Genomic DNA, 7,972 nt, shown 5'->3' with positions numbered 1-7,972 from the left:
AAAAAAGTCTGTGTGAACTGAAACGACTGAATCATAACTGGAATATAAATCCAGATTCAAAAACAATGATAAATTATCACAAGTTAATAGTACCGGTGTCCGCAACATTAAATTGAACTGAAAAATATTGTAAAACTAGTTGAAACTACGTCCCGCAACACTAAATGGCGCTTAATAACTGCCATATCCTTTACCTTTTACAAAATAACAGTTCGTAGTGTTATTTCTATTTCAATTATTGTAATTATTCTTATAGTTCCATCCAAAATCATTAGTCTACTAATATTATCATAAGAGTATACCGTTGTCCACCATCCACTCATTTTAAAAATATATAATATTATTATGAATAATTTAGATATAACTGGTTTCCGATTGCAATTTTTATCCTTTTAGAAATAATAATAAAATAAAACAACTCAAAAAGTATTCTGACAGCGGTGGGATTCGAACCCACGCCCTTTCGGACTGGTGCCTAAAACCAGCGCCTTAGACCACTCGGCCACGCTGCCTTATACGAGCAAGTTTGAAATTAGTGATGTTAAGCCTATTTATATAAATAAATATAAAAAACAATTACTTTAACTGTTAATACAAGTTCAATTGTTCTACTACAAATTCCATAATAATAATATTTCGAAATAAATCGCGCCAAGCATTTTAAAAATAATCTATATTCTACGTTATAGCGTTCTCTTTACTTATCCAAGATGATTACTATTTTCACATATTTTCCATAGAATACGTACACTATTCGAAGAACGAAGTTGATTGCCTTTATAGCTATTGCGCTATGTCATCACAACTCGTTACTTACCGTTAAAAAAATAACCTAATGAAAGTAAAAAAATAGTGATTCAGCTAATTAATAATTTTGAATGAGTCGTCCGATATTTTTCATTGATTCCTCATTATTTGACAAAAAAACAGAACATATTAAAAAAACAGATAACAGGACGTTTATTGAATAAAATATGGATATAAGTGTTTGCCTAAAATGTTAGATATTATGTACTTTACAGATGGTAATACCAAAATATAAAATAATATGAATCTTCATTGGATATCTTTCCGGAATTACCAATTTTACTCAAAAAACACTTTAAATTATACCAATCCAAAATTTTAATCTAAAAATATGTTTACACAAATCAGTTTTAACATAAATGTCTTAGTTAATGATTAGGTCGTATTGTGCTGTGAAGTATGAACCCACGCCTATCAACATCCGAAATCATAAATATTTACCGTTATACTTACCTATTTGATACCTGTTTCACAACGTTTTGAAGTTAAAACATTATGAAAGCAAAGTAAGATCCATAGTTGTAATCGAATTTTTCGGAAATATACAGAATGTACGTGTATGTAAGGATAAAGTCGTTTTTGCATTGTGTAGGAACGGCGGTGTGAAAAATGTTAAAGTTCATTTATGGGCTAATTTATTGGATATATGCTCCGTTGAAATCGGTTTTCTAACATTATTTGAAGATAAAATATTGTCTTTGATGCTTCGTTTCTCAATAGTTAGGAAACTTAAGCATCATCATTAGACATTAATCTTTAATGTTGACTAATGGAAACTTAAGCATCATCTTTAGACGTTAATCATTAATTATATGTTTTTTACAAGATTTACTTAGGCCAAATTTTAAGATTGAAGTGCAATTATTGCAAAATTAGTATGTTTTGTTATTATATACAATCTACTTTAAATAGTGAATACCTACCTAAATGGTTTGTATACATTTATTAAATTCTTATACAATTTAAAATTTAAATTAGATTTCATTTTAAATTTGAATTATTTCTTTCTTTCTTTAAATATACAAAATGTGTTGGTCGATATCCAATATTTATCAACGTATATTATGTACAAAACCCCGCCATTGTATCGCCACCTGTCCACCTGTAAGGCAGTCTCAGGGACGTAACCAAGATACCTTGTACAAACGTTAACGCTAACGTTATGTTGGAGAATAGCATATATTAGCAATAGACATATCGTTAGGATGTGTCATACTTTTTTTCTATTAGCATTAAAAATAGTAAAAAAGCATCTTGGCTGCGGATTATTCTGGTCACCGCAAAAGGGTACAAATTGATGTTAGTTTTTAGCTGCGAATTTAAACTTAGAAAGCGGGTGAGATCTTGCTATTTGGGATGCGCCATTAGATTCCCAAACTATATACCTTATGTTGGGATAAAAATGAACAGTAAAGCTTCGATCTTAAAAACGATACAAATCATTATGCATAGCTTTTACTCCTCCCTACTTCTCTTCTCCAACAGATAATAGTAGAAATACAGCTTGCCAATATTATGGCTATAAATCGGGCTACAAGTTATAAATCTGAAGTGACTAATTACACTAATCGAAGTTTTATGATATACGAATACATAAATATTCATTTATTATTTTTATAAAACGTGTATTTTTGTCCAGAAATTGACACACTGCAATAATTAACGACTTTGAGCGACGATAGCCTAATTGGGAGTAGAATGGACTGCTGAGACGAATGTCCGCAGGTTCAATTCCTAAGGGCAGGCACCTCTGACTTTTCTAAAGTTATGTGTGTTATCTTTGTAAATTATCGCTTGCATTAACAGTGAAGGAAAACATCGTGAAGAAACCTGCATACCTGAGAAGTTCTCTATAGGATTTTTGAGGGTATATGCAGTCCGCCAATCCGCACTAGACCAGCGTGGTGGACTAAGGTCTAATCCCTCTCGATAGTAGAGGAGGCCCGTACTCAGAAGTAGGACAGTATAATATAATACTGTTGAAGAATTCGCCAAATATTCACTCTCTAAATGAGATAAATAACTTTTTCGCTAATGTTGGAAAGGACCTTGCCGAAAATATCATCTTCGTATCTAATCCTCCTCCCCAGACTCCGCAAGATCTAAATCCTTCTAATTCTTTTGCTCTTCTTCTTACAGACGATACCGAAGTGAAATGTATAATTAATGGACTGCGCAAAAATTCCGCAGTTGGTTGGGACGGGATTTCACCATATTTATTATCATTATGCTCAGAAACCTTGGTTCCTTTGATTACTCACATTTGTAATTTATCTATTTCTACCGGTACGTTTCCTACTTTACTTAAGAAAGCCATTGTACACCCGATATTTAAATCTGGGGACAGAGATCGCATTACTAATTACAGACCAATTTCAGTCCTTCCAACCCTGTCGAAAGTACTTGAAAAGGTCATCAACAAACGTTTAGTGCATTATCTCGAAAAACACAACCTTTTAGCTCCTAATCAGTTTGGCTTCAGAAAAGGCAAATCTACTGAAGATGCAGTTGCAGCTCTGACCGACCACATTGTCCGCAATTTAGACTCAAAGAAGAAGTGCCTTGGTATATTCCTAGATCTCTCTAAGGCCTTCGATACCGTATCAGTGCCTCTTCTCCTATCGAAACTTGAAAATATCGGCGTACGTGGAATTGGTCTGGATCTGTTTAGGGGTTATTTGTCTGGGCGAACTCAAAGAGTCAAAATTGGTTCGTTTATTAGCGATGAAGCAACTCTGATGTACGGAGTTCCTCAGGGCTCTATTTTAGGTCCTACCCTTTTTCTTATTTATTTAAACCCTCTTTGTCGACTCAGCATTCCATACTGCTCAATTTTTACCTATGCCGATGACACGGCGTTGCTAGTTCATGGGGAAAATTGGAATGACACTTTCAAACACTCGGAATATGCACTTCGGCACATTATGTTTTGGCTTTCCCTTAATTTACTGACCTTAAATATAAAAAAAACAAGTTATATTCCGTTTTCCTTACAGTCTATGTCTCTACCCATCACAGACTCTTTTATACTTAAGGTCCACTCCTGCCCGCCTGAAAGCACTTTACCCTGCCACTGCCAAAATTTATCGTCGACTCCTTGCGTCAAATATCTTGGGGTAAACATTGACAGCCGTTTAAACTGGAAGGCTCATGTGGAAACTATAATATGCCGTATGAGAAAACTTATATTTATTTTTAATAAGCTTCGACACTCCGCTGATTTTGACACCTTAAAAACTATTTATCTGGCTTTATGTCAATCCATTTTGATATACTGTATTCCTGTTTGGGGTGGTGCTAAGAAAACAGCATTTTTGACCTTGGAGCGCGCTCAAAGAACCGTCCTGAAGGTCATGTCTTTTAGCCCATTTAAATATGCCACATCTCTTCTGTATTTGCGTTGTAAAGTTCTCTCAGTAAGGAAATTGTTTGTACTTCATACAGTCTTACGCAAACACAACTCTATACAAATTGATGACAAGCTACCATTAAAGCGACGTGCCTACGACGTCTGCCCTGTGAATTTTGCGAGAACCACCCTCGCTAAAGAAAATTATGCAAGATTTAGCAGTTTCATATACAATAAAATAAATCGTTTTTGTAATATCTACTTGCTTAATCGATACGACTGTAGGAAAAGAGTAACGGAATGGCTCCTCAATAAAAGCTATAGCGAAATTGAAGACTTTCTAAAGTAAATGAAATATATTTATACAGATACACATTTACACACTTTCATATTTACTTATTTATTTATATTTTTCTACATTCTCATATACAGACACTCACGCATTTTAACACTTTTAAAACTCAATTTTGTTATTTTGTTTTAAATCATATCAATATATTTCACACACATAATTCGCTCATATGTTTACACAATAAACTCATAAGAAACATTTTTCACGGTCTTGTATTTTTTTGATGTGAGCAATCGGTGTCCAAAACTCAAGTTAAATCTTTTTCTGGATACCGGATGTTCAACAACACTTATTGCATTTTCATGATCTGTAATCTGTATTGTATTGCTTTAGTTGTGTTTGTTCAATTAATATTTTTGGTGAAATAAAGATTTATTATTAAAAAAAAAAAAAAAAAAAAAAATTATAATAATTAACGATCGCCAGATTTATGCCGCTTTATCGATTAGTTATACCGGCTTTAATGCTGAAATTTGGATATACTCGAGCATTACTGGGAACACGCCACTAGCGGGTACTTAGTGACAGTAGTCAAACAATGAAACGGTACTTACAAACGTCCGCTCACATACTAAAATGTTTTTATTTCATTTTCGCAGATAAAATCACAATACATTCAAAATATTTAGTTATGCAAAAATGAGTTATATACATGTACATACTTACTTATCTAAGATAACCGTTTATAATCAATATGAATCTAAAAGTAACAATTTATTGAAAAAATCAAAATGCAACTAGTTACCATCAGCTGATGATGGTCATTGACCTGCAAGTTAGCTGTCAAGATTATAACCAATAAAAAAGTTACAAATGAAGTCTATCAGAAAGATATTAATATTTGCGCTTCTTTTTTGCAATCTTACAAACAAGTAACAAAAAGTCGAAACATTGCTGGCGTTAATATACACATCTAGCTGGTGGATTACTTAATCATTTATTACCTTAAAAAAAATAAAGTTCGTACTCAAGAGTCGAAGTGGGCTCTTTTATCAAAGTAATTCACTTAGCTCAAATTCACTGAGGTTCCATCACAATGAATAACTGATACGTAGCTTATATTTTTTATTATACTGCATAGCAACCCTCCTGCACCTACCGGCACGCGGAATGAGGTCCAGATAAAATGTCTTCTTACGAATTATTATCCCTATGTACACGCTCTTCCACCCAATTATGCCGCCTGCCAATATATTCAACCGGATAGATACAGGCTGATCCCGGAGCGCGACACACTTTAGCAGATTTTACACCTTGTGAACGATGGTCGTTATCCGAAAGGATACAAATATTCTGCAACTAACAAGAGTTACAAGTTGAGAGACAATACCACGGGAATGCCTTTCGATAACTGAAAATTTAGTACGTGATACTATGACAATATTTTAAACATCCATGCGAAATCTTTGCTATCTTAGATACTGTTTTTCTACTATAATATTTTCTATAACAGAGAACAGTCCCAAATATTAATAATATACTTCGCTATCGTGCATATTCACGAAATCAATTTACTATTATAAATTCATAAACATAAATCAAGAGGGAAATTATCAAGAGCCGAATCGCGACGAGATTCGAAATGTAATTAATATTTGTCATATTAATCTTTAAAGCAAACTTAGTAAGGCAGTTTAAAAAAAATAATCGTCTTAATAAACTCAGATATTACTGGGCTATTGTTTATAATTTTAAATTTAAGCGTCTTGAATATTTAAACGTCCTAGCGACAAGTCAAGAAGAATGCAGTAGCAGCAGTGTGACGCAATTTATTTTATTTTAGGGAAACACTTTCACACAGGCGAATGCGCGAGTAAAACCTAGTTTGTAAATGTTTCTAAGCTATTACTACTACTAATCAGTTAACCAATTTAGACAGTCTTCTTAATTAGACAAGCGAACACATAGCAACAGCTGTAATATAAAAGAAAGTCAAACTAGATATCGATAGGGAAAGTAGATTTTCAAATAATGAGGCTATCGCCGTCTGATAACCTGTTGACAGTTCTAGATGACTATAATTTTAAAAAAATATCTAATTAAATTTTGTGTGCACTTGATGTCGTTTGCCATAATTGATAATACCTGTTGTACACTAATATAGTAAGCTAAATACATTGCTTTCGTCTGTGCAAATTGGATTTGGTGTTTGAGGTCTATGCATTCATTCTAAAATGATTTTATTAATAGAAAACTAGTACCATTGAGTGGTTTAACTCTATTTTTTATCCCGGTATCGCAATTATAGGTGGTTAAAGACATGAAGAAAAGCTAGATATAATAAGTAGGGACCTTATATGCTAAAGTTGTTCTACATGTACCAAAACTTTGCCTATTTCTGCCACTAAGCTGCGGAATTAAAATATTTTTGTTTTTCGGATTTAAAAGATATTGTTGTTAATTTAAATATTGGGTATTAACATAATTTAAAGAAGACAATCGTGTACCAGAGATAGATTTAAAAAGTCATATAAAATATCGAAAAAGGACTTCGTTAACATTTAGCATCTGTTTCATAGTTCAGACTTTGAACATAGCAAAATAGATCTCAGCTTTAACCCGTGTTCGCATTAACAGACGAATGTAGTAAAAATAATAACATTATTAATGTCATATAACTTATATTTTATTTATATCAATTTTGCCATAAATAGCATTATGCTATTGCTCCGATTTTACATAATCAAGTTTAAATGAATCATTAGAATATATATATAAACGATATCATTTCTGTACGTACGGAATGTATCAAAGTGACTGTCACAAGTTACAAGTAAATTTTATTTAAGTTATGGTATTAGACAGGTAATTTAGACAGTACTTATTTTTTTATAATTTTCTGCGAGCATAGATTAGAGTGTCACTTTTGTATTTGGTCGACTTATTCATTTATTTGACAATGTCTGTTTCTGCTGCCAAGCAACAGTGTGTAGTCACTGTTGGGTTCCAGTTTGAAGGACATTGAAGCTAGTGTACGCACTGGACTTAAGATTTAACATGTCATTTCTCAGGATGATGAGCGTGATGAATGAATACCAAACAATGCTTTATTATTCAAGGTCTTGGATGGTGTTTCTACTGTTTATGTGCGGTCGTATCGCTTACCATCAGGCGAATAGCAAGCTCGTCTCTTCATTCAAAACAATAAAAAAAATAGTATTTAGTTTAGAAATAAAATAAAATATAGATACATATCTTATTGATTGTTTAAAAATAAATAAATAATTAGCGGATATTAATTTTACCAAAAATCAAAGCGAGTCCACGTGCAAAACTACTAAAAGGTCAACATCCTAATGATATTAAGAGGATGTTTCCATTAATATGCGGTCGACTCAACGCCAATTAGGTATTTTCTATAAATTAAATCGAAATGGATCGAAATTTTACAAATTCAAATCAAGTTGTCAAAAATTGAAAAACCTTAACAAATTATTTTATTATCGAGTATGTTAAAGTTGGTT

At 32.6% G+C, this 7,972-nt stretch overlaps 1 non-coding gene across 1 annotated transcript; it reads right to left on the bottom strand.

The window, feature by feature from the left end:
• Window positions 1-432: 432 nt before the first annotated feature.
• On the bottom strand, window positions 433-512 carry Trnal-uag. Its single transcript has one exon. It is a non-coding gene; the product is annotated as a tRNA-Leu (tRNA).
• Between the last annotated feature and the right edge of the window lie 7,460 nt (window positions 513-7,972).

The sequence above is a fragment of the Manduca sexta genome, chromosome 25, assembly GCF_014839805.1.
Source record: "Manduca sexta isolate Smith_Timp_Sample1 chromosome 25, JHU_Msex_v1.0, whole genome shotgun sequence".
NCBI classification, from domain to species: Eukaryota; Metazoa; Arthropoda; class Insecta; order Lepidoptera; family Sphingidae; genus Manduca; species Manduca sexta.
Note: the sequence above shows the minus strand (reverse complement) of the source record. Positions and strands in the feature narration are given on the sequence as shown.